The 16999-nt window shown below is 36.5% G+C and overlaps 1 pseudogene; it reads left to right on the top strand.

Moving 5' to 3' along the window:
• Nucleotides 1–2872: 2872 nt before the first annotated feature.
• LOC102505868 lies at nt 2873–3284 on the top strand (annotated as a pseudogene).
• The last annotated feature ends 13715 nt before the right edge of the window (nt 3285–16999 follow it).

Below are 16999 nucleotides of genomic sequence, written 5' to 3'. Positions count from 1 at the left end.
GCTTTCTTCAGTTCTGTTCTCTCCTAGGTCCTGGAGAAGCCAATTCCTGAATGTCACAAAGAAGGGTCATTCTCTTAGGATCCTAAAGGAATCACCAGTAGCAAACCTTTTATTCTAGTAGATACATTATATCACACAGAAAGTCTAAAAATCTTACATCTTTGGTCTCTAGCACTTAGTGACAAGAACTGGAGCATCTGTGCTCTTTATCACTTGTTCCTGGCTGGGAATCTACAAGGTTGGGAAAACCAAACATGACCCTCTTAACACTTTTTGCAGAAGGGCACTATCAAAAAATCCAGGCCTTTTTCTAGCAGCCCAGAGACTTCTGGAGCCATAGGAATACCATAGAAACCCTTGACTGGTCCTATAGCCTTAGATCAGTTTGTCATAAAGGGAAAATTTTGTGCGTGACAGAGTTGGATGCACATTTTCACAAAACTGGACCCTAGCCCTGTTAGTGCCTCCCCAGAGAGAAGCAATTGGTAGGTTTCCAGATAGCACCTTGCCCTTTGCTTCCACTGGTTACCTCAGTCCTGGATCTATTCCTACTGTTTCTCCACATGGTTACAACTGTCTGGTACAGTTATTTGCTCACTTCTGGTTTTCATCAGGGATCAAGAATCTGGCTTTGACATGGCATTTCAGTACCAGGACCTGATTCTGTCTCTGGGAGGACTTGAGTCTTCATAGTCAACCCTGGACAATTAGGGAAGCATCAGGCCTTGGGGACCATATTGAAGAATAAGCAATACTGCCGCCTTGTGGAAGATAAGTTATACTCTTTGTGTAGAAATTATTTTTTAAAAAGTACCTTTGAAAGTATGATTTGAAACGGAATCAGAGATTTGCTTTTCATTTTGGATCTTTGTGCATTGTTTGAATGTTTGTCATTTGCATAAATGAATCTTGCTCTAAAATAAGTTTAGTCCATTAATAAATAAATTACATTAAATTTTAGAAAAAAAATATTTGGGATTTTAAAAATATCCTATTGTTTAAGTCATTTAAAGTTTAACCTGGCTCTATCTCTAACTAGCTGGGTAACCTTAATCATTTGAGTCTGTTTCCTCATTAGTAAAATGTGGGAGTTGGATTTGATGACACAAATTATAATTATTCTGTTACCTTTCAATTAAATATTTTCCCAGCCTTCTTTCCCCAGATGTAGCAATTAATATGTATATAACTTACATAACAGAAAATTGAAAATTTTTTAATATTGAAAGCTAAATCAAGACAGTCATTCCAACCTGGTGGTTCTCAAACCTAGCTGCACATTAGAATCCATCTGGGATGTTTAAAAATTCCAGTACCTGGGACCCACTGCAGACCAATTATGTTAGAATCTCTAAGAGTGGGGTCCTGGTACCTTTTCAAAGATTCTCAAATGATTCCAATGTGCAGCTAAGATTAAGAACTACTGCTAGTTAAATTGTTACCTGACCTAAAAGACATTTCCTTTACAGAGTTTAAAATTCCACTACAAAATCACAACTTGGATTAATGACTGTCTTCTTTTTAAAATTAAATATACCCATAAAGACTAAATTAACCAAATGCTTTGATTCAAATTAGTTTATTAAGAGTACTTTCTTCCTAACACCTAGCTAAGGTCAGCCCCATGAAGAGGTTCAGAGTTTAAATAAGGTTAGGGGAAAAGTTAACTCATTTTGGAATCTATTGTGAAATACCTTGGGAGATGTTAAGTCTGAATAGGCTGCAGAAAGGGAAGCAACTATCAACTAGAAATTATCATGAGGACACCAGGAATATGGAGGAGGATGAACCAGGGATTCACAGAGGAATGAAAAGGAGCAAATGAGTGAACCAAAGACTAATTGCAACTACTTAAAAATTTGTCTACATCCAAGGGTATATGCACTTCCAGGTTTAAGATGAATAAGTTCTGGAGATTTAATGTACAGCATGGTGATTATAGTTAGTAATACTATATTATGCCTGAAAGTTGCTAAGAGAGTGGATCTTAAACGTTCTTACCAGAAAAAAAAGAAATAGTAATTACGTGACCTGATAGTACTTCTGGCTAAAGCTAAGGTGATAATTATTTAGCAATACATACATGTATCAAATCAACACATGAACACCTTAAACTTGCACAATGCTATATGTCAATTGTATTTCAATAAAGTGAGAAAATTTTTGTCTAAAATGTCCCTTGATTCAATCTGTAATGTAATTATTTCTAATAATATCAAACCTTTCAGGTTGAGTAGAGAAGACTAGATATGCAGAGCATCTTAGTATGATTTCTATATATTATTTCATTAGTCAAATAGTTTATGTACTTTTTTATATAATATTAAAAAAATTTAATCCTTACAACTTCATGAAGTACATATTATTATCCCCATTTTACAGATGAGAACACTGGGTTTGAAGAAAATGGGATCAAGTTTTTTTGTTTTGTCACAATGAAAAAAACTTAATCAAAAGGTAATTGTATTTGAGTGTATCCATTTGGTAACTGAAAGCATACAGATATAGATATATCTCCCCGCTGTCCGGAATAATTTTGCCTTAGATAATTGGCTGCTGTCCTCGGATATCTGCTTATCTGTTCTTTTCTCTTTAAAAAATATTTTAGATAGTTTCTAATATGTTGTAATTATGTTCATTTCAAGGTGAAAGTGTGACAAAGAAGAAATTATCCTTTACCTGTCTTCTTGAATCCCACCTGTGCATACCAACATATGCTTCCCTTTTTAGCGATAAATGGTTATATTGAAATTTTTTAAAAAATTAGTAAGCATAAAAAATGCTCCAACAGAAGATAATCAAATATCACACCTGGACTGATTTTCAGACTTCACAAAAGAGTAAAAGCACTCTTTCAGCCATCTTGGAGACTGCGGAGGCCTGCTGGGAACAGGACTTCCAAAACAATAAATATGTCTGGAAGGCTGTGGTCCAAGGCCATTTTTGCTGGCTATAAGAGGGGTCTCCGGAACCAGAGGGAACACACAGCTCTTCTTAAAATTGAAGGTGTTTATGCTCGAGATGAAACTGAATTCTATCTGGGCAAGAGATGTGCTTATGTGTACAAAGCAAAGAACAACACAGTAACTCCTGGTGGAAAACGAACAAAACCAGAGTAATCTGGGGAAAGGTAACTCGTGCTCATGGAAACAGTGGCATGGTTCATGCCAAATTCCGAAGCAATCTTCCTGCTAAGGCCATTGGACACAGAATCCGTGTGATGCTGTACCTCTCAAGGATTTAAACTTATTGAAAAGAAAATAAAAGTGTGGATTTGTTCTCTTATAAAAAAAAAAAGAGTAAAAGCATAAGCTGTTGTTTTTATGCAGCAAGCTAAGGGAGAGATTTTATTTGCCTATTTTGAAATATTAGCAACCAAAGCAGGAGCCAGCTAATGAGAAAGTATGAGCTTCCCTCCTCAAAGCTGAAAGAAATGTCATTTCCACCAATACTTAACAAGTGACCTTTACAGGGAAGTTTCCCATCAAATGAGGTAGGCAGTTGCTTTGGCTACAGCATTTTCTTCCTGATACAGAACCTTCACAGTTACCTAAGAAGGAATGGCTTACTCTGGGCTAAGCAGATCTTGGGCTCGCAGATCTTGGGCTCTCAGAGCTGAGGAGGTCACCTGGAGAAGAATGCCCAATTGTTTGAAATGTCTTCCTGACACTGTCTTGTAATGTCTTGTGGTTTACATGTGATGTGTCAATTAATTTACTTCTGTTCAAGAAACATTTATTAGCTATACTGGAAACAAACAGTTGTACTCAATATTACAGGGCATACAAATATCTAATGATCTAAGTCACCACTGTCAATGCCTGGATTTTTATGAAAGACAAACAAATAAAATCAGTCCCAAGCCTTCCCTGCCCCGCAAAAAAACTGGCTTCCCACATCTACTCTTATGCCTCCAATCTCTTTCATACTGCAGCCAATGTGCACTTTTAACAACATAATTCTGATCTCCGCATTCCCCTTATTAAAAACTCCAATGATTTCCTACTGCCCCCAGGATAAAATAATAAATTCCTAGGACTCCAGCCCCTGCCTGCTTCTATAAGCTTCACATCATGCCACACTCCCTCTCATTTGTTAACTTCCCGTAACTCTGACTTTTTTCAGTACTTAGAACACGTTGTTATTTCTGAAGTCTGAGATTTCTTAGATACTGTTCCCAACCACTTTTTCAATTCCCTTTCCACTTTCAACTAGCTACTTCCTAGAATTAGAATTCACTTTAAACAGTACTTCTTCCAGGAAGCATTCCCTCTTCCCCTAGACGAAATTATGTCCCCTTATTATCTGCTTCTGTTAAAACCTGCATTTCTCCATCATTATAGTCAACACACTTATAATTGTTTGTTAATATCTGACTTTCCTGATTGATCAGGAGCTTCACGAGAGCATTTAAGACAGTGACTAGCTTCATTCATTATTGAATGAATAAAATTAATTAAAAATTTGCTCATGGCTCCCAGAAAGTCCACAGTCTAGTTGAGTAAACACACATACACACACACACACATCAACACATATCACTCTTAATTTTAATATAAGGTAAATTAAGTGTTGTAGAGACACAACACGCAATGAAAGTAATAGGAAAGTAGGGAAGGGAAACATTAGCTCTTAGTAAGGAGATGTAAAATAGCACTACTTGAGCTGAGCTGTGAAGGACTGATAGAATCCCAGCAAGGAGAATAATGGGAAAGGATTCCACAAGGAAAGAATAGCAGAAGCCATGTTATGGAGAGAAGAAACTACAGGTCAATTTCAGCAAAGGCAAGTACTCCACTGTGACTGAGGTATGGAATGATTGGAAGGCTGTGGTGCAAGATAAAGCTGGAAGGCAGACCGGCATTGTCAAACTGAATGTCAGACTCAAGAGTTTGTACATTATTCTGCAGGCAGTAGGATTAGATCTGGCTTTAAAAGGGATATTCTGCATCATATAGAATTAAATAAAAGAGATGGAGAGAAAAAGAGAGATCACTTAGGGAATGTTTAGAGAAAGTCTAGTTATGGATAGAAGTCCCTCCACATCCTAAATATGTCTGTAAACATTTAAAACACATAAGCAATAAAGAAATCTCTGTCCTACTGCATATAAGTGTTTTCCAGGGGAATGCAGGTTACCCTATGGATGCTAAAGATAATGATTCCAGGAGAAGAAAGGATATATTTAGCTAAATTTATGATGAGAGGTGCAAGTTCCAAAGTTAGAGTGGTTTTCTTTTTAAAACAGATTTTTTTCAGCTTTATGGAGGTATAATTGACAAATAAAATTATAAGATTTTATACTATATATTGTGATGCTTTGATAAATGTATACCCTGTGAAAGAATTCCCCCTCTATCTAGTTAATTAACACATCCATCACTTCACATATTTGTCTTTTGGTGTGTGTTTGAGAACATCTAAGTTCTACTCTCTTAGCAAATTTCAATTACACAATACAGTATTATCAACAATAGTCATTATGTTATATGTTAGCTCCTCAGGCCTTATTCATCTCAAAACTGAAAGTTTGTACCCATTTACCAATCTCTCTCTATTTCTCCCACCCTGCAGGTCCTGTTTCTATGAGTTTGACTTTTTTTTTTTAAGATTCCACATATAACTGATACCATGCAGTATTTAAAATAGATTTTTATATCAAGGCTAAATAACACTATCTGGGGTCAAGATGGCGGAGTGATAGGACCACGAGCTCGCTTTGCCTCGTGACTACAATGAAACCACAACTGACTGCTAAATAACCAATGAAAAAAAAGAACAGAACCTAGCAAAAAAAGATCTTCTTCAACTGGAAACATAAAGAGGGAGCCACAGCAGGATGGTAGGAGGGGCATGCTCACGATACAATCAGGTCTCATACCCCCTGGGTGGGTGACCCACAAGCTGAAGGATAATTAAGTTGCAGAGGCCCTCCCACAGGAGTGAGAACTCTAAGCCCACGTCAGGCTCCCCAGCCCGGGGTTCTGGCATTGGGAGGAGGAGACCCCAGGACATTTGGTTTTGAAGGCCAGCGGGGCTTAGCTCCAGGAACCCCATGGGATTTGGGGAAACAGAGACTTCATTCTCTTGGCAACAGTACACAGAATCTCATGTGCACCAGGTTTAAGGGCAGAGCAGTGATTTCATAGGAACCTGGGCCAGGCATGCCTGCTGGTTTTGGAAGGTCTCTTGGGGAGGCAGGGGATGGCTACAGCTCACCCTGGGGACATAAAAGCTGGTGATGGACATTCCAGGAGTGTTCACCTACATGAGCTTTCCTGGAGGCTGACATCTTGATTGGATTATTAGCACCAAGACCTAGCCCCACCCAACAGTTTATAGGGAAGCCTCAGGCCAAACAACATACTAATCAGCAGACGGCCTAAGCCACAAACACCTCCAGACATGGCCCTACCCACCAGAGGTACAGGATGAAGCGTCACCCAGCAGTGGGCAGGCATCGGCTCCTCCTGCCAGGAAACCTGTATGTGCCTCTAGTCCAGCCTCATCCACCAGGGGCAGATACTAGAAATAAGAAAACAACAATCCCAAAGCCTGTGGAAGGAATCCACAAATAAAGACCAAACTCTACCCTGGGACCGGCTGGACCCTGGCCCTTGGGGGACAAGAGTGTACTGCTGGGATGCGTAGGACACCTCCCACATAGGGGGCCACCTCTCCAAGGTCAAGAAACATAACCTACCTAAAAATACAAATACAAAGATAGACAATATGAGGTGGCAGAGGAATATCTCCCAGGCCAAGGCACAAGATAAAATCCCAGAAGAAGAAATAAGTGATGAGGAGATAGGCAATTTATCTGAGAGTTTAAAGTAATATTGGTGAAGATGTTCAGAGAACTCAAGAGGAGTGTAGATGCACAGCAATTGTTAGAAAATATAAATACCCAGAGTTGAAGAATAAAATCACTGAAATGAATAACACATTAGAAGGAACAAAAAATCGACTAAATGAGGCAGAAGAATGGAACAATGAGCTAGAAGACAGATTAATGGAAATCACCACTGCAGAATAGAAAAAAGAATGAAAAGAAATGAGGATAGTTTCAAAGAACTCTGGAACAGCATGAAGTTCACTAATATTTGCATTATAGGGGTCGCAGAAAGAGAGAGAGAAAGAACCTGAGAAAATTTTTGGAGAGATAATAACCAAAAACTTCCCCAACTTGGGAAAGGAAACAAGTCACCAAAGTCCAGGAAGTGCAGAGAGTCCCACACAGGATCAACACAAAGAGTAACACACCAAGGTACATAGTAATCAAACTGACAAAAATTAAAGATAAGGATAAAATATTAAAATTAGCAAGAGAAAAGCAACAAACAACATACAAGGGAACTCCCATAAGGTTATCAGCTGATTTTTCAGCAGAAACTCTACAGGCCTGAAGGGAGTGGCACGATATATTTAAAGCAATGAAAGGGAAAAAGCAATGAAGAATATGCTATCCAGCAAGGCTCTTCATCAGATGTGAGGGAGAAATCAAAAGCTTCACAGATAAACAAAAGCTAAACGAATTCAGCACCACCAAACTAGGTTTACAACAAATGTTAAAGGAACTTCTCTAGTCATCAAACCATAAGAGAAGAAAACAAAAAGAAGAAAGAGAAAAAAAAATCTACAAAAGATTACTTTGGCAGTTTAGGGTCTTTTAAGGTCCCATAATAAATTTTGGAATTGTTTGGTCTAGTTCTGTGATGAATGTCGTGAGTATTTTGACAAGGGTTGCATTGGATTTGTAGATTGCTTTGTGTAGTATGGCCATTTTGATAATGTTAATTCTTCCAGTCCAAGAGAACAAGATATCTGCCCATTTATTTATATCATCTTCAATTTCCTTCATCAGTGTTTTACAGTTTTCAGAGTATAGGTAACCTCCTTGGTTAAGTCTATTTCTAGGTATTTTGTTGTTTTTGATGCAATGGAGATGTTTATGCCAGCTATAAAATTCTGGTTTCTGAAGTGGAAAAAAAAAGCGAATGAAGGGCCACAAATGGCAAAATATCCTTCTCTCTTATGGGTGAGTTGTATTCCATCACATATATATGCTGCATCTTCTTTATCCATTCATCTCTTGATGTGCACTTAGGATGCTTCCAGATCTTGGCAATTATAAATAATGTTGCTGTTAATAGTAGGGTGTATGTATCTTTTTGAATTAATTCTTATTTTGTGGTTGGCTCTATTCCTTTGATAACTATGTAAGTTTAAAAAGCTAAAGCTCTAAACGTTCTTAGAAACAATGAATAGTACATTTATGTAAGTTTAAAAAAATGTGCTGTATATTGTGTATATATACTTATATACAATATATTGTATATGTGCAAATTGTAACAATTCTACCTAATAAAAATGAAAAATGAAAAAAATAATAATAACACTATCTCCAGTACCAGTGCTGCTCTTTCGTTTAAAGGGCAAAATACCTCAATTATGTAAAGAAAAGAAGCTGATCTGGTTTTTGAGGACAAAAATAACAGTACAGAGTCAAATTATTAAAAACTCTTCCTCTATTTCAGGAAAATAAATTCTCATACACAGCTGGTATAACCACAATCTACCTAAAAAACCAATTTGGCAATTAGTTTCCTACAAGCAAAAGACAATTTTCTATTTTCTATGGAAAATGCCTTATACATGGATCTGTAATACAAGCCTCTCATGACTTGGAAATATCTTGCATCTTTTCTAAAGGATTTGGCATTTTTTTCTTACTTTCAGGTGCCTTGTTTGGTGTATGATGGGCATTCCGTTTGCATGCATCTCAGTAACAGAATATAACACAGTTTCATATAGTTGTGGGTGTCTTCCTTTCCTAGGTCCTGTATAAAGTATTTGCAAGAAACTATGGAGTTTGTGTAATTCCTCCAAGGGATGAACATTGCTTCATTTATATAAGATGTATGTTTCACTGCTGTTTCTGTCCTTTTCTGCAGACAGAATAAGCTTTAATTTCAGTTATGAATGATGATGTAATCATTACTCATTTTAAATGATGATTGATACGTGCATTTCCGATAGTACCTATAACGAAAGCATCAGTAATGTGAATGGCATGACGAAGGTCATGCACACAGGCACAGGCACTGACAACTCTGAAAAGGCTGCCATTTGGCTGAGAAAAAATTTACAACACTATACCCTCATTTTAGAGATATATCCTGATTTTGGAGATGCTAAAATGTAGGGGAAAGGAAATGCATCACAGAGTCAGTGAAATATGGCGAATCTGGCTTCCCTAACTAGATTATAAGTCTGAAAGTTGGAACCTGCATCCAAGTAGGATGTTCTCTGTAAATAACCCCAATCTGATTCAAACTGACCTAATAAGAAAACATACTGGCTCACAAAACTGGAAAGGCAGAGCGATATGAGAGAAGATTTCAGGGTTGGTTGACCCAGTGGAAGAATTACATGATCAACAACTCAAGTGTTTTTCATTTTCCAAAAACAAAAAGCAGGGATCTTCCTTAATAGCAGCTTCATTTGAGGCCCCCCTCCCCTCATCCTCAATGGTCTTAAGATGGTTGTCAGTAGCTACTGAGGTGATATTCTACCTGTTAACATCTAGCCAGATCAATTAACTTCCTTTTCCAGAAGCTTCCCACAGACATCTATTACTTGTTAGAATTGGTTCATGCACCTGTTTTTAAGCCAATTACATGAAAAGGGGAGGGATTATTCTGATCAGTTTAAATGAATCAAGTCTCCAGAACTACAGGAAGGAATAGGGATAATCATTTCCCTAGAGAAAATTAATACCTTCAAGGTACAGATTTGGAAAAACCTCAAATCTTGATTTTCAATAGAGTAGCAATGTGTAACTTAGTTTTACATATGGTTTATAAGAGGAGTTTAGAATCAAATTAGCGAAATGTCTTGTACAGAGAAGGCATTTCAGTGACTGTTTAATTTAATTATATTTTCTTATAAATCAAGTGGCAACAGTTCAAGAGACAAGGAGATGATTTGCGAAAAGACACGCATGCTGAACTGGATAGTTTTCCTATTCAAATGCCTTTGGTTACTTAATTTCAACTCATACACAGATAATGCTCCCAAATCCCTAGAAGGATTATCATGTGAGTGCCTCTTAGCATTTTGATGACCAATAGCAAATAGAGGGAAAAGGTGTTGGAAGAGGACACCTGTCCCTTTCACTAAATTTCAGGTAATTATTTAATAAAATTGAATTATAATTTTAGGAGAAAGACTTGATAAAACCTCCCAAAGTGATTTCTGGACTCTGGAAATGGCAAAGTCTATCAGATGCTCTGTAGGCATAATCTCATATACCCTCCTACACTCACAAGAGGAAAACTTATACTTCTGTGCTGCTTATTATGTAGGCTTGAAAGAAGCTTTTGAAATTGGATGACCAACTCAGTCATCCGATTTCAAGTTTGCCAGGGTTTTCCCTATTATAAAAGTCGATGTCTCAGGAAATCTGCTAGTCTCAGGAAAACCAGGGCAGATGATCATTCTACTTTGAAAATTCTTTTTAAAAAATAATAGAATACTTACCTGGATACACTGAGATTTCTTAATGTACTTCTTTTCTCCTTCCTATTTTTTCTCAACTGCCGTATTAAAATTCTAAAATGTTTCTCCCTTGTACCTCTGCTGACTTCTTTCCCTTCAGCTTGTTGTGGACTTACAAGCCAGGGTTTTGGTTTCTACCTTAATATTTATCATATTTGTTAACTTCTAAATAGGTAGATGACTTCCATGAATTTTATCTGAGTTTTCAGAAAAGGTGATGTAAGTACATTGAAAAGTCTTCTTTTATTAGCCCTAAGCCTCTGTAATAAAGAATCCTAGAATAAAAATGAAAAGTAACAAAATTGTGCTTCACGGACTTGAAAATACGAATGTATGACAATCTTCAATGACATAAGGTTACCTTCTTTTGAGGATTTTTCCTCGGGTTTTTGTTTTTTTTTAATGATTCAATTAAATTTTCTTCTAGTCTGATGTATCCCAAGGTAGGTCTTGCTGGAAATAATTTTAGGTGATATGCAGTGATGACATTTTAACTAACTTGGGAAATGAGAATGAGAAAATTATTTTCCTTTTACTTCTCCTTTAATAACACTGATCTTGACAAGAAGAAAAATATCATTTTAATGTCAATGTCTTACTACCTCTCTAACATCTAAAATCTTCCTTTATAACAAATAATGGGTCAAGTCTTGGGCTCAGAGATAAAAAGTACTGATGAAAAGATTTTGTTTTTGTTACATTTATTTTCATGGTTACATTCTGCTTACGATAACATAAATTGGTTTTTTATTTTCAGGAGTGATATAGTACATTTTTCTTTTTAGGTAAACGTATATAAATAAAAATAATCAATTTAAAGGAAAAATATTTGGCAAAAACCATGAAGATGAGACAAGGACTACTTAAGCATAGGAACCCTTGACCAGGTAACCTTCCACATACTCAAGGAGACAGAGGATAGCCTAGAAGAGGATGGCATCTAAAGCTCTCTCTGCCCCTACACACATACATGCACCTATTTCCTTACGGCAGAACTCTGTAAAACACTGTAGGACACTTTGTCAAGACATAGAATCTCAGAGGAGGATATAGCTCAACTTGCAGAGAACACATTTAGTATACATCAGGTGCCAAGTTCAATCCCCAGTAACTCCTCTAAAAATAAATAATAAGTAAATTTAATTACCTCTACCCCCAAAAAACAAATTAAAAAAAAATTGATGAAGATGCAGAACCTCAGATTTCTAACAGGATTCAAAAGGAAAACAGAGCCTTTGTTCTTTTCTCATAGCACAATGTCCTTCTCAGCATCCAACAAAAACTATCAACTAGCCCCGCAGTTGGACATGACAGATTCCTCTAAATGCTAAGGTCTTGGCATGTCCAGAACCTGGACTCATTATGTGGTAGAGCAGCCATGAGCTGTCCATGGTCTTAACGTTGGAAGAATTGAAATGAACATCCCTGAATTTACTTTTCGAGCTGGCAGTTAGACACAGAAACTTTCAATGGTGTTTGATTTCTGAAACTTTTCATTCCTTTTTATGAAACATTTTTTAGGTATCACATTCATATTAAAAAAGGTAAGTCTGAGAGAGAACTTTCATCAACTGCAAACTTCGTTTTGTTAAAATAAATGATATGGTGACATTTTGCTTCCAGTCATTATGAGACAGACAATATAATTTGGCATTTGATTAAATTATTTGGAACCATCATAGATCTTATCTTGGATCAAGATTTGAGAAAGCTGTGTTTCCCAAAACACCAGCTTCATCAAATGAGCTTCTACAATATTAATCAACCAAGTGTTTTTGAGTTTCTGCTATGTACTCAGCTCACTTAGACACAGAAGAACGTACAAAGACTTAAAACTCATGTACTGTTCTCCTAATAGATTTATGATACAAATAGGCAGACTATATTAACTAACCCACATAAAATAAGTATATAGTAATAAATTGGAGTAAACACTTACAGGGTAAGTAGAACAATAAATATTTTATATGCAAGTTATGTAAGTTTACAAGGGAACTAGATGATGAAGAAAGAAATAACTAAAGGTTACAACATTCCAAAAAAGTTTCATGATGGGATTCTGTTTTCTTTTTAAAATATGAATAAATTTTGAAGTTAAAAAGGAAGATAAAGGTGTTTCATGATTGAGACTTCGACTAAAGCAGGGTTTGGCTTAATATCAGGAATGGGTATGAAGGAAAATATGTAGAACTAGTGGTACCAACTTAAGGAGGAGCATGGAGTTTGTGAGGAATATTGGTAAGAGAAAATACTGACATAAATAGACTGAGACTGAACTGTGGAAGACCTTGAAAACTAGCCTCAGAGGACTAGCTGATTCCACAAACGGTAGAGAAACCATCCTCTTAGACTTGTTGTGAGGATTAAATGAGGTAATATTTGTGAATAGAAATGGCAGTTTAGGAATATTTGTATAGCAATAATAGATAAGCTATATTAAAATCAAAAAAGAAAATTAGGGAGCCAGATGGAAAGAAATTTCAATATTCTGGACATAGTTAATGAGGGTCTGGACTAGGGTGGTGTCATTAAAGATAAAGAAAAGATGCAAATCTAAAACATTTAAAATTAAAATCTAGTAATTATATTTTGATTCAGTCATCATTCAACATTTAATGAGCAAGTGCTATGTGCCAGGCACTGAGCCAGCCACATGCAGAACTGATGGAATTCAGTAGTGAGATTTTGTACGTAAGAAACTTATGAGAAATATCAAAGATTTGTGAACTAGGAGATTAGAAATAAAGGTGGTTCTGGGGATGGGGAAGAGGGTATAGCTCAAGTGGTAGAGCACATGCTTAGGATGCACTGAGGTCCTGGGTTCAATTCCCAGTACCTCCTCTAAAAATAAATAAGCCTAATTACCTCTCTCCTGGCCAAAATAAAATAATACAATAATAAATACAATTTTTAAAAAGAAATAAAAGTGGTTCTTAAAAGAGAGTCAGGGGAATTAAGAAGGGGAGTGGATTTTGTGGAGAAAGATAATCAACTCTGATTTGGATATTTGAAATTTGGGAAAAATATGGATTTTCCATCATCATTTATTTACCAAACACTGGGCTAGACGCTAAAGCTACGGGAGGTGTAAGACAAGGTCCCCATCTTCAAAGAGCTTACACTTAAACCAGGAAGAGAAGACATATTAACAAAAAGGTAAATGATAATGCACAGTGACTTATGCTAACTGTCAAATAAGTGGTACAGCTAATAAATTCTACAAAAGTTCAGAAGAGGAAGGTAGCACTGTGGTTGGAGCAACCTGAGGTGGCTTTGTGGAAAATGTAGTATTTGTGCTAAGTGCAGAAGATCTGATGGTAACAACAACGGAATAACTACTCTTTGTTGATGGTTTACTTTCGTTTATAGCATCCCATTCACATATATTACCTCATTTAATCCTCACAACAATCCTATGATACAGATACAGATGAGGAGTTAGAGGCTTAGAGAGACAAAGTATGTTATAGAAAGGCTTATTTTTGGTAAGAAGTAGAACTGGAATACTAACCCATGTTTGACTGAAATGACCATATTCTTAACCATTTCTGTATAAGAAGAAAGAAGCTGTAGGAAATGACCAATAGACACATTAAAAAAATGCTCAATATCACTAATTATCAGAGAAATACAAATGAAAACTACAATGAGGTATTGCCTGACACCAGTCAGAATGGCCATCATTAAAAAGTCCACAAATGATAAATGCTGGAGAGGGTGCAGAGAAAAGGGAACTCTCCTACATTGTTGGTGGGAAAATTGTTTGGTGCAGCCATTATGGAAAACAGTACAGAGATTCCTCAAAGGACTAAAAATAGACTTACCATGTGATCCAGCAATCCCACTCCTGGGCATATATCCAGAAGGAACCTTAATTCAAAAAGATACCTGCACCCCAATGTTCATAGCAGCACTAATCACAATAGCCAAGACATGGAACCAACCTAAATGTTCATCAACAGATGACTGGATAAAGAAGATGTGGTATATTTATACAATGGAATACTACTCAGCCATAAATAATAATAAAATAATGCCATTTGCAGCAACATGTATAGACCTGGAAATTGTCATTCCAAATGAAGTCAGCCAGAAAGAGAAAGAAAAATACCATATGATATCACTTATATGGGAATCCAAAAAAAAAAAAAAAAAGACAAATGTTTTTATTTACAAAACAGAAACAGACTCACAGACATAGAAAACAAGTTTATGGTTACCAGCGGGGAAGGGGTAGATTGGGAGCTTGAGATTTCCAGATACTAACTGCTGTATATAAAATAAACAACAAGTTCATACTGTACAGCACAGGGAACTATATTCAATATCTTTTAGTAACCTACAGTCGAAAAGAATATGAAAACGAATATATGTATGTTCATGTATGACTGAAACATTATGCTGTACACCAGAAATTGACACACTGTAAACTGACTATACCTCAATTAAAAAAAAAACATATATATATGCCAAAAAAATCTAAATAAAGCTTTGATTACTTTGAAAAAAAAGAAGCTGAAAAAACTGAAAGCAAGAAATAGATTCAAGGGACATGCAAGTGGAGATGTACTAAGAGCAGATTAAAAAATTGATCTAGAATATAATAATAATGATAGTTAATATTTATATAGTAGTTACTATGTAATAGGCACTATTCTATGGATATTACATGAGCCTACTTAATCCTCTAATAATCCAAAGAAGTTCTATTATTATTCCCATTTTACAGACAGGGAAATTAGGTGACACTGCCAGGAAGTGGCAGAGCCAGGATTTGAATTCAGATGTTCTGACACCAGAATCCATGATTTTAATCTGCATACTATCATGCATTTTAAATTAAGCACAGGTTAAAGGTTGATTCTTAGAATTTGGGAGGAGAAGCTACAGAGGACTAGGAGGCCATAAAAATGAGCAAAGAGAATGAGCATAAAGCCAGGCCAAAGACCCAGCTTTAAGGGTACACACCAGTGGGGAGAAAGAGGGGAAGGCAAAGGAAACAGAGTGGTGAACTATCAAAAGACACTAAAGAGAGATTTATCCATCAGAGAGAGTGGTCAGCAGAATAAATGTTGCTAAAAAGAAAGCACATACAAAATAAAACTGACAGAAAAAAAAAAGAATACTGATCATCTTATAGAAAGCACTCTCAAGGCTGGAAGTCAAAGTTGAAGAAGCTACTAAGAGAATGGGTGAGGACGAGGTAGGGCAGTGATTAGGGGCCACACATTTTAAGAGACTGACAATGAAAGGAGAAAAGACATGAGCTGACAGTGTCAGCAAGGTCCCTTCTCTCTGCTGCCCTTAGGGACTTGGCCATAGAAAGTTACCCCACTCCTTCCAACCGTAATTTGGAAGAGAAGGTACAGAGAAGTTCCTCCTTTAATAAGTCAAATGGAAATGATGCATTAGTAAATGGACAAACAGAACCTCATTCTGAGTTCCTGTGATCCCTTTCAGGGCAAGTCTGTTCTGTACTATTCAATCTAGCCCTTCTTTGCATACTCTTTTGAGTCATAGCTTATTATTAGATATTGCTACCAGCAGGCTGTTTCATGCCTCTGAGCTTTCCTACTTGGTTATCTGTTTATGTTCTCCAAGGTTCAATTCAAATGCCACAGCCTTTTCAAGACCTTCTCTGACCCCATTTGAGTGAGATTATGTCCCCACAGAACCTGGTTCCCACCCTGTCATAGCACCTGCTGTATTCTCCTATAACTGTTAGCATTTTGATTGGTCTCCTTGCATAGATGACAAGCTCTTTTGGGAAGAGAAAGAGGTTTTCATTGCTGGCTTCCAAATGCCAAACAGAGTGCCTGACATAAAGTAGGCATCTGTAAATGTTCATTGAATAAAGAAGTAAATAAAGGAAAGTAGAGTTAGAAAGCATCAAATAGTACTTTATCTATTCAGTCCAACAGTCATCCTGTAAGGACAAGCTCAGTACTGGACTTCCAATAGGCACTTGATTTTTTAAATTTAATTTTATTTTTTATTGAAGTATAGTTGATTTAAAATATTATATTTGTTTCAGGTGTACAACATAGTGATTCAATATTTTTACAGATTAGGCTCCATTCATTATTACAAAACTTAGGCTATATTCCCTGTGCTGTACAATATACCCTTGTAGTTTATTTATCTTACTTACTACTACTTCATACTTAGTAGTTTGTACCTCTTCATCCCTTATCTCTGTCTTGCTCCCTCCCCACCTCTCTCTCCCCACTGGTAACCACTAGTTTGTTCTCCATATCTATGAGTTTGTTTCTTTTTTTTATATTAATTCATTTACTTTATTTTTCAGACTCCACATGCATTTGACTTTAAAGTGGCATATCATACCAAGTTCCTCATCCATAGGATAAAAATCTACTTAGTCTCCAGGAACAGAAAATTGGGATTTTGAAACCTTGTAACCCTCTTTCATCATGTCTCT

This window comes from Camelus ferus, chromosome 6 (assembly GCF_009834535.1).
Source record: "Camelus ferus isolate YT-003-E chromosome 6, BCGSAC_Cfer_1.0, whole genome shotgun sequence".
NCBI classification, from domain to species: Eukaryota; Metazoa; Chordata; class Mammalia; order Artiodactyla; family Camelidae; genus Camelus; species Camelus ferus.
Note: the sequence above shows the minus strand (reverse complement) of the source record. Positions and strands in the feature narration are given on the sequence as shown.